This window comes from Myotis myotis, unplaced genomic scaffold (genome assembly GCF_014108235.1).
Source record: "Myotis myotis isolate mMyoMyo1 unplaced genomic scaffold, mMyoMyo1.p scaffold_m19_p_5, whole genome shotgun sequence".
In the NCBI taxonomy this organism is placed as follows: Eukaryota; Metazoa; Chordata; class Mammalia; order Chiroptera; family Vespertilionidae; genus Myotis; species Myotis myotis.
The window spans coordinates 44,916,960-44,936,271 of NW_023416357.1; the positions used below are offsets into that span (position 1 = coordinate 44,916,960).

The window sequence follows — 19,312 nt, forward strand, 5'->3', positions numbered from 1 at the left end:
ATATTCAGGAATGTTAAGATCATAAATAATTTGCTGTCATGTAAAATCACAGATATCAATGTTAACTTTTTAAATTGAAGATAGCATCCTTTATTTTTATTATAAAAGGTAACACATTGATAATACATTATTCTTCCTTAAATATGAAATACAAAAAGAAGTATGAAAAAGAAGTCATTAATAATCCCCTTATGTAAGGATAGCCGTTATTAATTTTTGGTTATAACCTTTAACATTTTTCTATAGGACCATAAATGAGGTCATACTTTACCACGCTGTTTTGTGCATGGTCATCTTTCCAGGTTAGAAAACACAGATTATATGATCATGTTAATATTTGTCTCTATGGAATAATATAAATCCAGGAAATTTGAACATATATATCTTTTTGTTCTCCACAGCTCTGCAAAGCCGGGATTACTACTTATTTTATTTTATGGAAATATATATGCTAAGACAGCCTAAAGGGAGCCATTATCTTAGGAGCAAATTCTGATTTAGTCTGAATTTAGGGCAGTTTTCTGAATTAAATATGCACAAAGGTTTTCAGAGCTGCAGACTAAACTTGTCTTACTGAAAAACATCATTACAGCATGAAACTATCAATATACAGTGAATCCTGCAATCAGAATTAATTCCTGATCAGTAAAGATAGCCATACAACATCAAAGAAAACAGGTCATTTTTGAGCAAGGACATTCATGGGAGACCCCGGGTATGTACGGTGTTCTTGTCTTATTACCCTCCTAGTTTATTTTTCTCTAGCTGGTGAGAGGACAGACTTTCAGGGGAAGACATCTTGCTGCATAGTTCTAAGAAATCTAACTGGGGGCCTACAGTACAGAGTATCTGAACCAAAAAATGTTGAAGAGCTTATGAGATGCTGTAGTTACTTCTCTGTTCTCCACCCATTGCTTTCCAAATCAATAGATTTTGGATATAGGGTGCTGCAAATATCCTGTTCGACTCTTTTTTACCCCCACATGGGCCAAAGGTATTGCACATGCTATTATCACAGACAGTTTGCTATTGATCTATCCTCTTATTTACTTCTTCTTGGGCCTCACACCATCTTGTTCAAGATTTCAGTTTGCCTGGCAACTGTCCCCTTATGCCTCCAAAGATCCCTGACTGCCTTCCTTTTCAGAAGTAATGGACACTACAGAGAGACTTGGGACTGAAAGTTGACAGTGAGAATTTATTTCTATGTACAAATTGCCAGGACTCTATTAAAATATAATTTTAAAAATAAAATCATGATTTTTGGGCAAATATAAACCCATGTTAAATAATTCATTTTTATTCACATAATATGAGGAAACCAGGCAAAATGGGACAGAAGTGATTTTTCCGTGGGTAGGATGGGGAAGTCCATTATAATCACTACCAGACAGGACAGAAGTTACATATCTATTATTACAACTCACAAATAACAGTAAACAGTTCAAAGGCAATGGGCAAGGCTAGAATCTAGTAACCTGGGAGGATATATTATAGACATGTATAGGTTTTTTCTATACCTCCCAAAATAAAGGACTATAGGGTCCTCCCAACAAAGTCCAGAGGAAAAAAATAAGCATCCTGAGTAATATCAGATCACATCACTGGCAGAGTGTTCCTTTTGAAACACTGAATTCCCTTGACAAATTTAAAACACAAGTTATAGTTTCCAAATGCCCTCAAATGCTCAAAAAAAAAAGTGTCTAACCAAGAATATTGGAAAACAAAGCCAGAGTAAATATTAACATTTTCTAAAATATGTCAATCTTTATTCAAGCAGTTCAAATAGATTATTTCCTGAAACACGCTATTCTCTTCATAGTACAAAATGGACCATCAAGAATAGGATCCTCAAAATACCTCAAAATACACAATCCCACTGCTATTCATTATCCTATCTAATAAAAGAGAAACATGGTAATTAGCGTACGACCGCTACCCTTCCCATTGGCTAATCAGGGCAATATGCAAATTAACTGCCAGCCAAGATGGCGGCCGGCAGCCAGGCAGCTTGAAACTAACATGAGGCTTGCTTGCTTCAGTGATGGAGGACTCCAACGTTCCCTGCCTGCCACTGCAGGCCTCTGAGCTGCAACTCTAAGCAACTATGTAACAAATATAGAAGCTAAACAAAACCCCAGAAACCTGCTTTAGTCCACCGGGCTTCAGCCAGCAGGATCACAACATTGTAAGCAAAGGCCAGAAACCTACTTTCAGCAGCGGAGGCCTAAGAGCTGGAGCCAAGCCTCAAAGCTAAAGCTGGCCCAAAATAAAAAAAGAAAAAAGAAAAAAAGGAGCGGTTGGGAGCTTCAGTCACCCCCAGCCTGAAAACAGCCCTCAGCCCCTCACCCAGACTGGCCAGGCACCCCAGTGGGGACCCCCACCCTGAAGGGTGTGTGACCAGCTGCAAACAGCCATCATCCCCTCACCCAGGCTGGCCAGGCACCCCAGTGGGGACCTCCACCCTGATCCAGGACACCCTTCAGGGCAAACCAGCCGGCACCCACCCGTGCACCAGGCCTCTACCCTATATAGTAAAAGGGTAATATGCCTCCCGGCACCGGGATCAGCATGACAGGGGGCAGCACCCAAACCCCCTGATCGCCCTGCGGCTCTGTGTGTGACAGAGGGCGGGGCCACAACTTCCCTATCCACCCTGCTCTGTTCGTGACAGGGGAAGGCGCCCCAACCCCCTGATCAGCCCTGCTCTGTGCCTGATAAGGGGGAGCTCCCCAACCCCCTAATCGCCCTGCGGCTCTGTGTGTGACAGGGTGCGGCGCCCCAAACCCCCCCGCCCCCCACGGGCCCTGCTCTGTGTGTGACGGGGTAGAGCCATAACCTCCCCATCGGCCCTGCCCTGAGTGTGAGAGTGGCAGCGCCCCAACCCCCTGATCGGCCCTGCTCTGTGTGTGAGAGGGTACAGAGCCCCAACCTCCCTGATGGGCTCTGCTCTGTGTGTGACGGGGGCAGCGCCCTAACCCCCGGATTGGCCCTGCTCTGTGCGTGACAGGGGGTGGCGCCGCAACCTCCCCATCGACCCTGCCTTGAGTGTGACAGGGGACGGTGCCCCAAACCCCCAATCGGCCCTACCCTGAGCGTGACTGAGGGTGGCATCGCAACCTCCCGATCGCCCTGCTCTGTGCATGACAGGGGGCAGCACCCCAACTCCCCAATCGGCCCTGCTCTAAGCCCGACCAGGGGTTGCACCTAGGGATTGGGCCTGCCCTCTGCCACCCGGGAGCAGGCCTAAGCCAGCAGGGCGTTATCTCCCGAGGGGTCCCAGACTGCAGGAGGGCACAGGCCAGGCTGAGGGACCCCCCTCCCCCCCGAGTGCACAAATTTTTGTGCACCGGGCCTCTAGTTAGCTATAATACCATGCTGTTGAGATTCTATATTAACTTATCCTTTGCTCCTGGCTTTTATGACTAATTTTCAGTAACGCTCAGAAAATTTCTAAAACTTTTTTCTTAGGAAACACAGATAATTATAGAATTATAGGATGTCATTAAAAATTGACAGTCCTCCATTGCTTTTTTTCAGACAAATGTTCGAATCCCTGAGTACCAAAGTCCCTGGCTTTATGTATTGTAAGTACATACGTCTAGTACTAAAAATCAAATGAAACAGAGTAATTTCCCAAAAATTGCCATATTTTAAAAAACAAAACTCAACTGAGTAAATTTGGAGATGTAATTGGCTTTATTAAGTGGGTGATGGATTGGGCAGCATCCCATCTAGCACCCTAGAGGGGCTCTCTGAGTTGTACACAATGAAAGGTTTTTATAGCCAGAAAGAGGGTCGGACAAGAAAGCTGAAAGAGTGGGTCACTTCAGCAGGTTACCTTCCCATAGTGGAAGGCAGGGAGTTTTATCAGGCCGATTGCCTCACTGGTGGCGACCAGGGAAATTCCAGACTGACTTAAAACCACAGTTAGTTAGGTACTAAGTCTTGGTGGGGCTTAGCAAAAGTGACTCCATTTTGGGTCTGTTGTTTCTTTTTAACACATAAAGATATAAGTTCTGGCAATAAAATGTTCTCTGCATTAGAATCATCAAATAAGACAAGTCCTAAGCTAAGGAATGCGACACAAATTTATGGTCCTAAACACAATTTTTATTTTCCATATTGATCACCAAATCTCTAATTTATATCCATAGTTGCTGCAACATGTTAGGAAATTCATCTTTACTAGCAGTATCATTTTGAGTTTAAAACTATTTTACCTACAGTAAAATCTCCCGTCTTATGGGTGTGGTAAACAAAACAGTGGTGTAGTCACTCACACAATAAAGATGTAGAGCACCCCCCCCCCCCCCATTTGCTTCTTTTTGGGCAGCCCTTTCCCCTGGTCACCACTCATCCGTGTTCTGTCCCCTAGCAAGACCTTTTTATTTGGAAATAATTCCAGACTCACAGGAAATAGCATCAGAGTCCCGACACCTATCAACTGCCGTGTGCCTCTGAAGGCAGTTTTCCTTTCACTTCCTTGCCTGCGTTTACTCGGTACTTTTCACACCAGTCTAATTCTGCTGTTAAGAGCAGCAGATGCTCGTTTTCCCTCAGGGGTCTGCCGTGGCACTTGCTGTGTTTCAGTCTGATCACCTTTAATGCTCCTACATCTTTCCCTGGTGTTTCTTTAGCCCACCGTTTCCCTCCATTTATCCTGCTGCTGGATTTTATTTTTTCTTTTCTTTCGGAGGTATGTGTCCAGATGGTCCCACTGTCAGTCCCCGGTTCCTGACTTCTGGCTGCTGCCCCGGGTCCTCGGGCTCCGGGCGGTCACGGAGCCGTTTGCAGAGCGAGGTCAGCCGGCCGGTTCCGCCGGCTCTTCGGAGAGGCGCACGGGCAGCCCGTCCCGGCGCTACCGTTCTCCACGGCCGCCCTCTACTTCCCGGACATTCGGCTATTTTTGGAGGGAAGGCCCGGGGCGCGGGCACCCCTCCCCTGCTGTCGGCCGGCTCCCGCCTCCGTAGCGGCCGCCTTTGTGTTGCGCACAGGGGACAGCGCCCTCGGGGCCCCGGGGGGGACTTGGCCGCGGTGGTCGCGGGCAGCGCGGAGGTCGCCCCCCCCACCCCCCCCGCCCCCGGCTCCGGCTCCCCCCGCCCCCGGCTCCGGCTCCCCCCGCCCCCGGCTCCCCCGGTGCAGAGGGTCCCGCAGGCTGCGGCGAGGAGGCCCCGCGGCGCGCGGGAGGCGCAGCGCGCATGCTCCCGCCCGGTCGCCCGCGGCGGTGGTGGCGGCGGAGGGAGGGCGGGCTCGGCACCTCCCCGGTGACCCTCCCTCCCCGTTGGCTCGGCTCCGCCGCCGCCACCCCAGTGGCTCCCGGGGGCCCGGCCCTCTCCTCCCCGAGGCGGCCGGCGGCTGCCGGCGCGGCGCTGGGTCCTGCGCCCGCTCCCCCCGCCCCCGCCCGCGGCCCCGCCCTCGAGGCCGGGCGGCGGGTCGGGCCGGCGGAGCGGGTGAGTATCCCCACAGCCCCTGCTGGCGCCGCTGCCCGCCGCTGCCTCCCGCCGGCCCTCGCTCCGCTCCGGCCCCGGGAGGAAGGCGGGTGCGGGGCGGGGACGGCCCAGCCCTGAACAGAAGGCCGGCAGGGGCTCCCGGCAGCCCCACGCAGGCCTGTCCCGCAGCTCCGGGCGCCGCTGCGGGGGCGGGAGGGGGGCCGTGCCCCCCGCTCCCTCCGGAGCGCGCTCCGCCGCGCAGGCCTGGCCGGGCCGTGGCCGCGGGGAGCTGCCGCCCGTGTCTGAAGCCCGCGCGGCGCCGGCAGGTCTCCCGGGCAGCCCTGGAACCGGCATCCCTTGCCCTGGAACCGGCATCCATTGCCCTGCCGGCCGGGACAGGCCGAGGAGCTGGAAGGGGTGTCAGAGTCACCCTCCGGAGCAATAGTTTATCACCGATGTTTTTCCTCCCAAGAAACCTCGCTCCTCGTGGTATCTGAAACCGCCATGGGGGAGGGGATGTAGAAATAGTTAACTGATTCATAGGAGCATTTGTTCTGCTAAAAACTAAAAACATTTCAGGAAAGGCAAAGGGATAGGTACTTGTCTTTTCCGAGTCAAAATGGAGCCTTGTCTAACAGAACCACCCGAGGATGAATTAGGTATCTAGGCAACTATGCTTTCACTTGAAGTAAGAGTGTTTTTTTGGTTACTCCTCACCTGAGGATATTTTTTTCCATTGCTTTTCAGAGAGAGTAGGAGGGAGGGAGGAAGGGGGGGGGGGAGCAAGCTATCCATGCGAGTCGGCCTGGTTGCCTCCCACACGCTCCAACCAGTAACCCAGGTACATGCCCTTGGCCGGGAATTGAACCCTGACCCTCTGGTGTGCAGAGGCTCTAACCACTGAGCCAAGGCTTGACATCATATTGATTAGGGCCCAGGCTGTGGAATTACATTGGAGTGGGGGGGGGGGGGTATAATTGAGATGCAAATTATTTCTGATTGGGAGAAAAAATGCTCCTGAAGGTTGTGATTTTATTACAAGATTTTGTCATAATTTTTACCATTCAGCTTGTTCCTTCATTGTAAATTCAATAAATCTTTACCATAGGTTCACTTTATTTTTATGAATCATGTTTCTAAGTTTGTTTTTTTTGGTTTTGTTTAAATACAGTTTGACAATGGCTTCCACTCCTTAGTGGCAAAAGCTTAAGTTTGTGCTTTGCAGGATTGGAAAGCGTAGGCCCTGTGTAGTACTAACTACATCATACGACCCTTCCTGCTTCTGCAGCGTCACATATGGACAAGAGCGAACATTTGCAAAATGAAAACTTGACAAAACATGTTGAGTATGGAGAAATCCACATTAAAGCCTTGCAATGACAAGGTTTACGAATTGTTATTGATAGTTTAGTGGAGGAAACGAGTGGGAACAGTTTCCAATGGTTCTGAACTGAGTTCATTTGGCTACAGACTGTTACCAGATTATGTCACCTCCCCCTTTCCTCTTCTCCCCACTTCCCTTTCCCCTTCTTTAGGATAAGGTTTACTGGGATTTAGCTATAGGATGAGGCATTCAAACTGGGCATAATGTTTTGTGACAAATTATAAATTGATAGCAATTCCTAATGCTTGTACATTTCAGAGAAAGATAGCAACCCCTTAGGGAGATCAACTTAGGGTACAGTTCATATAAGCAGATTACTTAAGACTGGGTTTGATTTGATTATGAATATCTGTGAAGTCTAGAGATGTGTTTTGTGACTGTAGAGGTAGTGTTGGAGTCATACATATAGTCAGAGTACCAAATAAACAAAACGCCAGGGAAATTATTTGGTGTTTATCCCTTGAAAACAGATGTATGTCTTCAGGTGCCAAGCAGGCTGAGTATAAAACGATTGAATAGTAGAGGAATGGAGAATAAACCCCTACTTCAGAGCATCCAGATTAGGGAAAGGTTGCTAAACAGCTATGCAGAATCAGTCTCCAGTACTGTACCTGGCACCCCAGGCCCTGAAGTGCTCGATCTCCTACAGGACCCAGGAAGAGAACTTACTAATATGAAATTATCACTGACATGTAATAGCTTTCAGAGAAAACTCTTTTATTGTCTCTTCTGAGCTCAAGAACCTACAATTGTTTCCTGCCCACTACTTAAATGAAATCTCTTTAGAGGTTTCATGCTGTTTATAAACTGCCTTCCTCCCCCACAATTTTCTTGTATTCCATATTCTATACTCCCCAGTTACACTGTTTACCTGTCTACTCTGCCTCATTTCAACCTGTTCCTAGGTTCACTGCCCATTCCTACTCCACTAATCCTCTTCATCCCTTTATGTATTGTGTCTTTCAGTATCGTCTTATAATTCAAGGATTATCTGAAATATAACTCCTCTAGGGCCCAGGCTCTGGTTCCAGACTGCCTTAGGTCAAATTGCCACATTAAAAAAAAAAAATATATATATATATATATATATATATGTTTTACTGAATATATTTATTTATTTATTTATTTATTTATTTTTTACTGATTTCAGAGGGAAAGGGGGAGGAGAGAGAGATAGAAACATCAATGATGAGAGAGAATCATTGATTGGCTGCCTCCTGCATGCCCCCCACAGGGGAGCATACCCTGACCTGGGCATACCCTGACCTGGAATCAAATCCTAACCTCCTGGTTCATAGGTCAACACTCAGCCATTGAGCCACACTGGCCAGGCCAAATTGCCACATTTAACTGCTGGAGTTGGTACCCTCTTCCTAATTGGAGCTCTAGCTGCAGAGGTCTAGCTGCAAGTTCAGCCACCAGTAAAAATCCTTTAATTCCAGTCCAGGTACAATCTAATTTAAACTTTGACTTGCTTTATATGTTTCAGTAGGAAGGCAAGGAGGGAACACTGAGCCTGCTGTTCAGCTGCTGTCATGACTGAACACACGTCCTCTCTTTTGCTGCTTTCTTATTTATTAGACTAGAGGCCCGGTGCACAAAATTCATGCCCGGTGGGGGGTGGGGGTCCCTCAGCCCGGCCGGCAATGATGCAAGCGTTCCCCCCACCCCCGGCCACTCTGTGCCCACTGCCCAGAGGCCCTCTGCAGCCAGGGGGGGGAACACTTGCCTAGTTGCCGCAGCAACGAAGCAAGCATTCCGCCAGGCCACTCATGCTGCCCGCTCTCAGTGGCCCCCCCGCTGGGACTGGGGGACTCCGGCGGGGCTGAGAGGACTGGGCGCCTCCATCTTGTGGCTATGGGAGCCGTCATCTTTGTGACAGAGTGATGGTTAACTTGCATATTACCCTTTTATTAGATAAGATTACCTGGGCCATGCCTGCTGTGTCCCACCTAGGCCTTTCACTAGCTTCATCAAAATGATTCATTGTTTTTCTGTTTTCTAGCATTTTTCCTCCTCAAAAGTATATCTGATGCTAACTATAAATGCTTATTTCGGGCTTTCAAAATCAGGTAATCCTGATCGGGACCTAGGATTCCACATATAAATTTGTACCCTGGGTGCCTCTTGGCTGTCTAATATTTGAGGACCATTGCCCAAAGACCCTACTAGTTAACACATTGTATGCGGGAAACGTATTTATACATTTTACGTTGACTGGTAGTAGAGCGCTGGACACGTATTAATACTTTTTTATAGACTAGTGGTAGAATGCGGGTAATGTATAAATACGTTTATTTTTATGCTTTTTTATTGCTCTAAAGGGATGCTAACATGCAGATATACGAATTCCAAAGGACAAAATTTGGGTCTCTAACACATATAATGGTGAATTATGTATGTACTTCCAGGTATAATGGTAGGTAATCTATTCAACTGCAAAAATGGCCTGCGCCACCTGTTAGCACGAGATAAAAACTACCCGAAAACAATGTGTTAAGTGATTAACTAATTAAATGAATTCCAGCCAAATTCTCAGTAAAGGCAATGGGTTGAGTTTACCTTCCAGCTAGTAATTGTGTGCTTTGTTAGGTAAGAATCTAAATCTAAAGTTATAATAATGTAAAATTGTGGCAGGCAGGGATAAGTACAGAGGAAGTGGGTTACTTATATTAGTTAAAAATGATTTTTAATGTGTAAAAGTATCATAGTATGTTCAGTGATAATCACATTTTTATAAATGATCTTAAGTTCTGGGGAAATTTAGTTCTATTTCTTAAAGTGTTTTAATCTCATTATGACTCTGATACACATTGATTTATGGACTCATCAAAAGAAATGTCTCCAATCAAAAAAAAAAAAGTATCAGTTTTCCACACATTAGATTAAAAATCACATAAAAAATGTGGAACATGGTAGTGAAAAAAGCTGTTTTTAATTAAAAAGGATCATTTGAACAATGATTATACACCATGTTAGAATTTACTGAGGCTGCTTTTCTGAAAAGATATATTTAATAGCAGCAGAATAAGCTTCTTCACACTGTCTAGTGTTAGGGCTAACCAGTATTTTAGAAAGACTGCTTTCAGTTGATGGGGAAAAACATTATTTTTCTAATCTGTAGCCTCTGCTGAAGCAGTTAAAGAAAGGTTTTGATTAGTTAAGCTTAAAAAACAAAAACAAAAAAACAAAACCCAAACAGTTGTTCAGTAAGACTGAAACTCAAGCAAAATAGATGTATTAACAACTGATACTTTATGACAGGAAACAGGTCTGACTTATTTTTAACTTTTACTTATAATAAGAAATGAGAAGTTCATTGTTTAGGATGAGATGAGAATTAAAATTCGCCTTTTTAACTGAGAGTTTACTTGTATTCTGTTGTCACCTCTAGTCTAAATTTAGGATAGCTTAAGTCTGGAAAAATGGGCAGTTCACATCTAAGGATTTTCATTTGCAAATTAAGGATTATTTTTGCCATTATTCCTTAATAAACTGCAGTTGTGGTTATTTCCATTTTGACCATAATTTAAGCCATCTCATAATAGGAAGTTTTAAGATTCTAATTTCTGTCTCTACTAGTCTATGAACTTGGTAGAGGACTAGAGAGCATTACAACTCGAAAAGTACATATAAAAATGTTGATCAAATTATATTTTTATGACTTGTTTATTTAAAATATGTTTTTTGATTGATTTTCTTTAGAGAGAGAGAGGAAGGGAGAGGGAGAAAGAGAGAAATATCGATTGGTGGCCTCCTGCACCTGCCCCAACTATAGATCGAACCTGCAACCTGGACATGTGCCCCTATTGGGATCTGTACATAGGACAATGCTCAACCCACTAAGCCACATTGGCCAAGGTTATATTTTTATTTTTATTGAGGTGAAAGATTCTTACTTGAGCAAAAAGACAATAATTATTCAGTAATATTTTATTATGGCACATTACAATGATTTGAATTGAGATGGATGTCATTTTAATATGGTATAGTTCCTAATTTTGTAATCAAGCCATAAGCCTGGTCTTTAGATAATTTTAAAGTATTCAAACAAATAGTAATTAGTGCTTTGATGTTTACTCATCTTGCTAGTGGCAGTGCTGTTAATTAAATAAACTATGGTTATTGAGTGAAATTTTATGTTTCAACTAACATTTTGAAGAGTTTAGTAAACCTCAAGTAACTGGAGGGCTTAGGGAATGTAATATTTTTACTTAGTTCACTTTTGTTATTAAGTGAGGGTTTGCTTGAAATTTATAAAATATTCCAAGATATATTAGTTTTCTTTATGAATTAAATGCGATTTTTCTTTGATTGAATATCTTTCAATATATGTCAGGGTCATTATATAGTTGGCAAAACTATTTCTGTCTGTACAATTTCATCTTTCCTATTAAGGTTCTGTATCCTCTCACTGAGTGATTGAAGGTGTTTTCTGTAATCTGTGTAATGTTGATTTATAATTAATATTTTCAGCCCAGATTGATTTTTTATTTTTTCTAAGTTCCAGGTCCATGTTAGTAGGCCTGCTAGATATCATAACTTGGGTATTCCTTAGGCATTTACAAATTTATTTATTTATTTATTTATTTACTAGAGGCCCAGTGCACAAAATCGTGTATGGGTGGGGTCCCTCAGCATGGCCGATGATCAGGACCGATTGGGGCCATCTTGCCTAGTCCCTATCAGGGCCCATCGGGGCCAGCTGACCAGGGAGAGGGACCATGGGAAGTTGGCCATGGGAGCACACTGACCACCAGGGGGCAGCTCCTGCAGAGCGTCTGCCCCCTGCTGGTCACTGCACATCATAGTGACTGGTTGACTGGTCATTTGGTTGTTTGGTCGCTTAGGTTTTTATATATATAGATTGCCAGTGCATGTCATATGTACCGGCCGGTCAGTTGGACAGTCGGATGGACATTTGGTTGATCACTTAGTCTTTTATATATATAGATTTTTGTGAAATCTTTTTTTTTTAAGTTTTATTTTTCAATTACAGTTGAGATTCAATATTATTTTATACTAGTTTTAGGTGTACAGCATGGTGGTTAGACACTTACTAGTATATAATTTACAAAGTGATTCCCCTGATAACTCAGGTACTGATCTCTCAGCATACATAGTATTACAGTACTAGAGGCCCGGTGCATGAAATTTGTGCATGGGGGAGGGGGTCCTCTCAGCCCAGCCTGCACCCTGTCCAATCCAGGATCCCTCTCATAATCCAGGACTGCTGACTCCTAACTGTTCACCTGCCTGCCTACCTGATCACCCCCAACTGCCCCCCCGCTGTCCTGGTTGCCCCCAACTGCCCCCACTGCTGGCCTGGTTGCCACCAACTGTGCCCCCGGCTGTCCTGGTCACCCCTCACTGCCCTGCTCTGCCAGCCTGGTCACCCCACACAGCCTGCTGTTCAGTCATTTGGTCGTTCCTCCCTAACCCCCCTGCCGGCCTGATCGCCCCATGCAGCTTGCTGCTTAGTCATTTGGTCATCCCTCACTAACTCCCCTGCTGGCCTTGTCGCCCCACTCAGCCTGTTCAGTTGTCCATTCGGTTGTTTTGGATGTGACAGCTCCTGGCTCTTTATATATATAGTGACTGTAATATTTATGCTGCATTTTACATCTCATGACTGTTTTATAATTACCAATTTGCACTTCTTAATCCCTTCACATTTTTCAGCCATCTCCCCTACTCTTCTTCCATATGGCAATCATCAGTTTGCTATATTTATGAATTTGTTTCTATTTTGTTTGTTCATTTATTTTGTTCCCTTTATTTTTAACCATCACCACAACTTTATTTATTTATTTATTTTTAAAATAATTCCTTATTATTGAAAGTATTACATATGTTCCCCCTTCCCCTCCCATTGACCCCCTACAGCCCTCTCCTACCCCCTGCCCCAGGCCTTCAGCAACCTATTGTCTGTGTCCATGGGTTCTGCATATAAGCATACAAGATCTTTGGTTGATTACTTCTCACCCTGCCCCGTCTTCCCTCTGAGATTCTGCACTCTGTTCCATGCTTCCATGTCTCTGGATCCACTCTCTTCATCAATTTATTTTGTTACTTAGATTCCACATTTGAGTGCGATCATTTGATACTTGTCTTTCTCTGACTGATTTATTTTAGTTAGCATGATACTTTCCAAGTCCCTTCATGCTGTTTCAAAGGGTAAGAAATTCTTCTTTTTTTATTGCTGCATAGTATTCCATGCTATAAATGTATCACGGCTTTTTTATACACTCATCTACTGATGGGCACTGGGCTATTTCCAGATCTCAGCTATTGTAAATTGTGCTGCTAAGAACATAGGGGTGCATACATTCTTTCTGATTTGGTATCACTGGCTCAAATGGCAGTTCCATATTTAATTTTTTGAGGACACTCCATATTGTTTTCCATAATGGTTGCACCAGTCTGCATTCCCACCAGCAGTGTACTAGGGTTCCCTTTTCTCCACATCCTTGCCAGCACTTGTCATTTGTTGATTTGTTGATGGTAGCCATTCTGACAGGTTTAAGGTGATACTGCATTGTCATTTTCATTTCTGATGATCAGTGACTTTGAGCATTTTCCCATATGTCTCTTGGCCATCTGTATGTCCTCTTTGGAGAAGAGTCTGTTTAGGTCCTTTGCCCATTTTTTAATTGGATTGTTTGTCTTCCTTCTGTTAAGTTGTATGAGTTCCCTATATATTTTGGATATTAACCCTTTATCAGATATATCATTGCCAAATATGTTCTCCCATACAGTGGGCTCTCTTTTTGTTTTGTTGATGGTTTCTTTTTGCTGGGCAGAAGGTTTTTATTTTGATGTAGTCCATTTGTTTATTTTCTCCTTAGTTTCCTTTGCCTTAGGAGATGTATCTGTAAACATATTGCTATGAGAAATGTCTGAGATTTTTGCTGCCTATGGTTTCTTCTAGGACTTTTATGCTTTCATGACTTACATTTAAGTCTATTATCCATTTTATTCTTGTGTATGGTGTGAGTTGGTGGTCTAGTTTCTTTTTTTCTTTTTTTTTTTTTTTGCATATATCTGCCCCATTTTCCCAACACCATTTATTAAAGAGACTTTCTTGACTCCATTGTATGCTCTTGCCTCCTTTGACAGATACTAATTGAGAGTAATGGCTTAGGTTGATTTCTGGGTTCTCTGTTCTGTTCCATTGATCTATAGACCTGTTCCTGTGCCAATACTAGGCTGTTTTGATTATGGTGGCTTTGCAGTATAACTTGAAATCTGGTATTGTGATTCTTCCAACTTTTTTTCCTCAAAATTGCTCAACTATTTGGGATCTTTTTTGATTCCATATAAATTTTTGAAGTATTTGTTCTAGCTCTGTAGATTATGCCATTGGTATTTTAATAGGGATTGCATTGAATCTGTAGATTGCCTTAGGTAGTATGGACATTTTAATGATATTGATCCTACCATGAACATGGTATATTCTTCCACTTATTTATATCTTCTTCTATCTCTTTTTTTCAATGTCCTGTAGTTTTCTGAGTACAGGTCTTTTGCCTCCTTGGTTAAATTTATTCCTAAGTATCCTAATTTTTAGTTGCAATGGTAAATGGGATTGTTTGTTTAGTTTCTCTTTCTGAGAATTCATTATTGGTGTATAAAAAAGCCATCATTTTTTGGGTGTTGATTTTGAATCCTGCTACATTGCCAAATTCATTTATTAGATCTATTTTTTTGGTGGAGTCTTTAGGGGTTTCTATGTACAATATCATGTCATCTGTGAATAATGAGAATTTTACTTCCTCCTTTCGAATTTGGATGCCTTTTATTTCTTCTTGTCTGATTGCTATGGCTAGCACTTCCAGTACTATGTTGAATAAGTGTGGTGAAAGCAGACATCCACATCTTGTTCCTGTTGCTAGGGCAAATGCTTTTAGTTTTTGCCCACTGAGTATAATATTGGCTGTAGGTTTGTCATATATGACCTTTACATGTTGAGATATGCTCCCTCTTTTCTCACTTTGCTGAGAGTTTTTATCAAAAATGGGTACTGGATTTTGTCAAATGCTTTTTCTGCATCTATTGATACAATCATGTCATTTTTGTCTTTCAAGTTGTTTATGTGATGTATCAAATTTATTGATTTGCGGATATTGTACCAGTCTTGCATCCCTGGAATAAATCCCTCTTGGTCATGGTGTATGATCTTTTTAATATATTGCTGGATCTGATTTGCTAATATTTTGTTGAGGATTTTGGCATCTATGTTCATCAGGGATATTGGCCTACAATTCTCTTTATAGTGTCTTTATCTGGTTTTGGAATTAGGATAATGCTGGCCTCATAAAAAGAGTTTGGAAGTGAATTTTTCTGAAACAGTTTGAGGAGTATAGGTATTAGTTCTTCTTTGAATGTTTGGTAAAACTCCCTGTGAAGCCATCTAGACCTGGGCTTTTGTTTGGTGGGAGTTTTTGTTTTGTTTTGTTTTTAATTACTGCTTCTATCTCATCAGTTGTTACTGAACTATTCAGGTTTTCTGATTCCTCCTGATTCAGTTTTGGGAGATTGTATTTTTGTTTGTTTGTTTGTTTTGTTTTGTTGGCATATAGTTGTTCATAGTATTTTCTTATAATCCTTTGTATTTCTGTGGTGTCAAGTGGTTACTTCTCCACTTTCATTTCAGATTTTATTTATTTGGCTTCTTTCTCTTTGTTTCTTGATGAGTTTGGCTAACGATTCATCAATTTTATTTACCTTTTCAAAGAACCAGCTCTTGGTTTCATTGATTTTTTTGTATTGTTTTTTAGTCTCTATGTTATTTATTTATGCTCTAATATTTATGATTTCCTTCCTTCTACTTTGGGCTTTTCTTGTTGTTCTTTTTTTAGTTCTTTAAGTAATAGGGTTAAATAGTTTGTTGCTGATTTTTCTTGTTTTTTGAGGTATGCATGTAGGGCTATGAACTTCCTTCTCAGGACTGATTTGCTGTGTCCCAGAGATTTTGGGTTGTTATGTGTTCATTTTCATTTGTTTCCATGAAGTTTTTTTATTATTTCTTTATCTTGTTGGTAACTCATTCATTGTTTAATAACATGCTATTTAGCCTCCATGTGTTTGAATGTTTTTGGGTGTTCTTACTGTAGTTGATATCTAATTTCATTCCACTGTGATCTGAGAAGATGCTTGATATAATTTCAATCTTCTTGAACTTGTAGAGACTTGTTTTTTGTCCTAACATGTGGTCTATCTTTGTGAATGATCCATGTGCACTTGAGAAGAATGTATATCCTGCTGCTTTGGGGTTAAATGTTCTATAAATGTCAATACAATCCATCTGATCCAGTGTGTCCTTTAGAGTCAGTTTTCTTGTTAAGTTTTTGTATGGAAGATCTATCCAGTGAAGTCAGCGAGGTGTTAAATTCTCCTACTATGACCATGTTGTTGTTGATCTTTCCATTAAAGTCCTCTAGAAGTTTTTTTTATATATTTAGGTGCTCCTATATTGGGTGCATATATGTTTACCAGGGTTATATCCTCTTGTTGGATTGATTCCTTTAGTATCATGTAGTGACCTTTGTTGTCTTTTGTGATGGCCTTCATTTTGAAGTCTATTTTGTCAGATGTGAGTATTCCTACTCCAGCTTTTCTTTATTTTTCATTTGCCTGGAAAATTTTTTTCCATCCCTTCACTCACAATCTGTGTGTGTGTGTGTGTCTTTTTTTTCCTGAGGTGGGTCTCTTGTAGACAGCATATAGTTGGGTCATGTTTTAGTATCCATTCAGCTACCCTATCTATGCCTTTTGATTGGAGCATTTAATCCATTTACATTTAGGGTTATTATTGATAGGTACTTATTTATTGCTGTTTTAATTCCTAGAGAATTTCTGTTTCTTCTTCTCCTCATTACAGCAGTCCCTTTAGCATTTCTTGTAATGCTGGCTTGGTGATGATATACTCCTTTAGCCTTATTTTTGTCTGGGGAGCTCTTTATTTGACCATCTATTTTGAATGATAGCCTTGCTAAATATAGTGATCTTGGTTTCTCTTTTGAATGATAACTTTGCTGAATATGGTGATCTTGGTTTCAGATCTTTACTTTCCATTACCTTGAGTACTTCATGTCATTCCCTTCTGGCCTGTAGAGTTTCTGATGAGAAATCAGGTTTCAGCCTTATTGGAGCTTCTTTGTAGGTAAAAGTTTGCTTTTCTCTTGCTGACTTTAAGATTCTCTCTTTGTCTTTAATTTTTGGCATTTTAATTATGATGTATCTGGGTGTGGGCCTGTTTGGGTTCTTCTTTCTTGGGGTTCTCTTTTCCTCCTGAAATTATGTGACTTTTTCCTTTACTAGGTTAGGGAAGTTTTCTGCCATTATTTCTTCAAACACATTCTCTATCCCTTCTGCCTCTTCTGGCACACTTGCTATTCTAATATTGTTATGTTTCATGTTGTCTCACAGCTCCTTTAAGCTGTCCTCCTGTTTTTTAATTGTTTTTTCTTTTTGGTTCTCTGATTGAGTAATTTTTGTCAACCCTATCTTCTAATTCAGTGATTCGATCTTTACCTTCCCCTAATCTGCTGTGTATTCCTTCCAATGTGTTTTTTTATTTGTGTTATGTCATTCTTTATTTCTGACTGTTCTTTTTTCATAGTTACTATATCTTTTCTGTTGAGCATGTTTACCATCATTATTCTGAACTCTGTTTCAGATAATTTTTTTTTTTATCTCTGCTTCACTTCTCTCTTCTTCTGGAAAATTCTCTTGTTCTTTCATTTGGGGGTTGTTTCTTTGTTTCTTCATTTTGGCTGTCTGTTTGGGTTTGTGACTATATATTAGTTAAATCCTCTATGCCTCTCAATCTCTAGTGCAGGACAGTGTCAAATGATGTTTCAAATTAGATCAGGCAAAGACTCAAAACCTCCAGAGACTGCCTCTGCCTACAGACTGATAGGATTCTGACTTGGATTGCCCCCAGGCAATTGTCCTCAGGTATAGCAAGAGTTGTTTTTTTCCCCCAATAGGGTGGGGCATTTGCTTCTGCCTGGAGACTATTATTTTCAGTCTGTTAAGTGGCTTCAGGGCAAAGTGTTTTCCAATAGGGTGGATCAACTGTCTTACCCCCAGGCAAGGCAAAATTCTGTGTGGGAAAGATGTCCTCCACTGCATGAGGGAATATCTCAGCACAGGAAACCAGGGGTTTCTGCCTTCTGAGCTCTAACCCTTGAGTCCCCAAATCCTGGCTTCTGCTCATACAACTCTAGTCCACTCTGCCCTCTCTCTGCTGGAGCAAAAAGTGGGTGGCTCCACAGGGAATTTTGTGTGTTGGCGCTTTAAGAGGATGCCTAAATTTCCAGCCATCACTCCCTGGTAGACAGCAACTTCACTGCTTTTTATAGTCAGATGTTATGTGGATACCCTTCTCAGTTCTGGTGCTCTCTGCTTGGGGGCCCAGCTTTGGGATTGATCCCAGAGTTCTCAAGGGCAGCTGAGATATTTCTTCGGAACTTCAGTTGCTGTCTGTGGGTGCCCAGCCAGCCCTTTCGTGCCTTGGCCCCTCCTACCAGTCTCTATGCGGTCTCCACTTTTGGTCTTTGGGTATCAGGGTTCTCTCCAGTGAGTCTTCCATTGATTATTCTGGAAGTTTTCCTGTATTTTAGTTGTAATTCCAGTTTGTTCCTGGGAACTTGTCCGTGCAGCATCTACTTACTCTGACGCCATTTTATGTGACTCTATTTTGTTCCCTTTATTAATGGGTCTCTCTTCTGTTTTGACGTTGTTGAGTATTTGTTAGTTATTCTCTACTTCCTTGAGACTTTCATCCCTGGAATCCCTGGCACTGCCTTTGCTAGTTAATGCCTGACTCTATTTTCTAGTTCTTTTGTTGGTTCCTCTTCTTCTATGGGTTCCTGAAATGCTGGTGTTCTGAAGGTTTCTTTCTGAACCCACTGTTCTTCTCACTATGCATTAAGTTTTCTACCTTTTTGGTTAAGACCCTTTAAACAACCTGTTGAAAATTGTAGAATATTTCTCCACTAAAATATAGAGCACATACATTCAAAATTTAGTATAAACTTTCATGATCCACCAGAAGCCATATTAAGAATCCGCTATATTCATTCTAGCTGGGTTATTTCATTTGTCTCTTTTATAAGATGACTTCCAAATTTCTTAAATTGATCTTGGCTTCTCTCCATAACTTAAGATGCATATTATTCCTGAATTCTTTCATTGCCTGGGTTCAGATCCTTTTGACCTCTCACCCAGACTACTAGAACAGCTTTTAACTCTTCTCCTTGCTTTCAGGCTTGTGTCCCTCAGATCATCCTCCACAGAGCCTCTAATGATTTATTATTCTGACCTTTTCAGCTCTAAGGTCTGATTCTTTATTTTCTATGGAAATAGTCCAAACTCTTCCATGACACACACTTCCCCACCATCCCTCCTTTGTGAGGGATCCTTCTTGTGCTTACTATAATCTGTGCATATCTTCATTATCGCATAGACTTTAAATAGAAATTCTCTT

General features: G+C 42.3%; 1 protein-coding gene across 8 annotated transcripts in view; it reads left to right on the plus strand.

The window, feature by feature from the left end:
• The first annotated feature begins 5,386 nt into the window (after nucleotides 1–5,386).
• Nucleotides 5,387–19,312, plus strand: part of ATG10 (autophagy related 10) — a 204,946-nt gene continuing 191,020 nt past the window's right edge. The window contains exon 1 of one of the 8 annotated variants that reach the window (XM_036309767.1): nucleotides 5,387–5,453. The gene's annotated coding sequence lies outside the window, so the exon portion shown is untranslated. Of the gene's footprint in view, nucleotides 5,454–12,969; nucleotides 12,994–19,312 lie in introns of those variants that run through there. The other 7 variants (XM_036309760.1, XM_036309764.1, XM_036309758.1 and 4 more) reach the window with 7 other exon arrangements.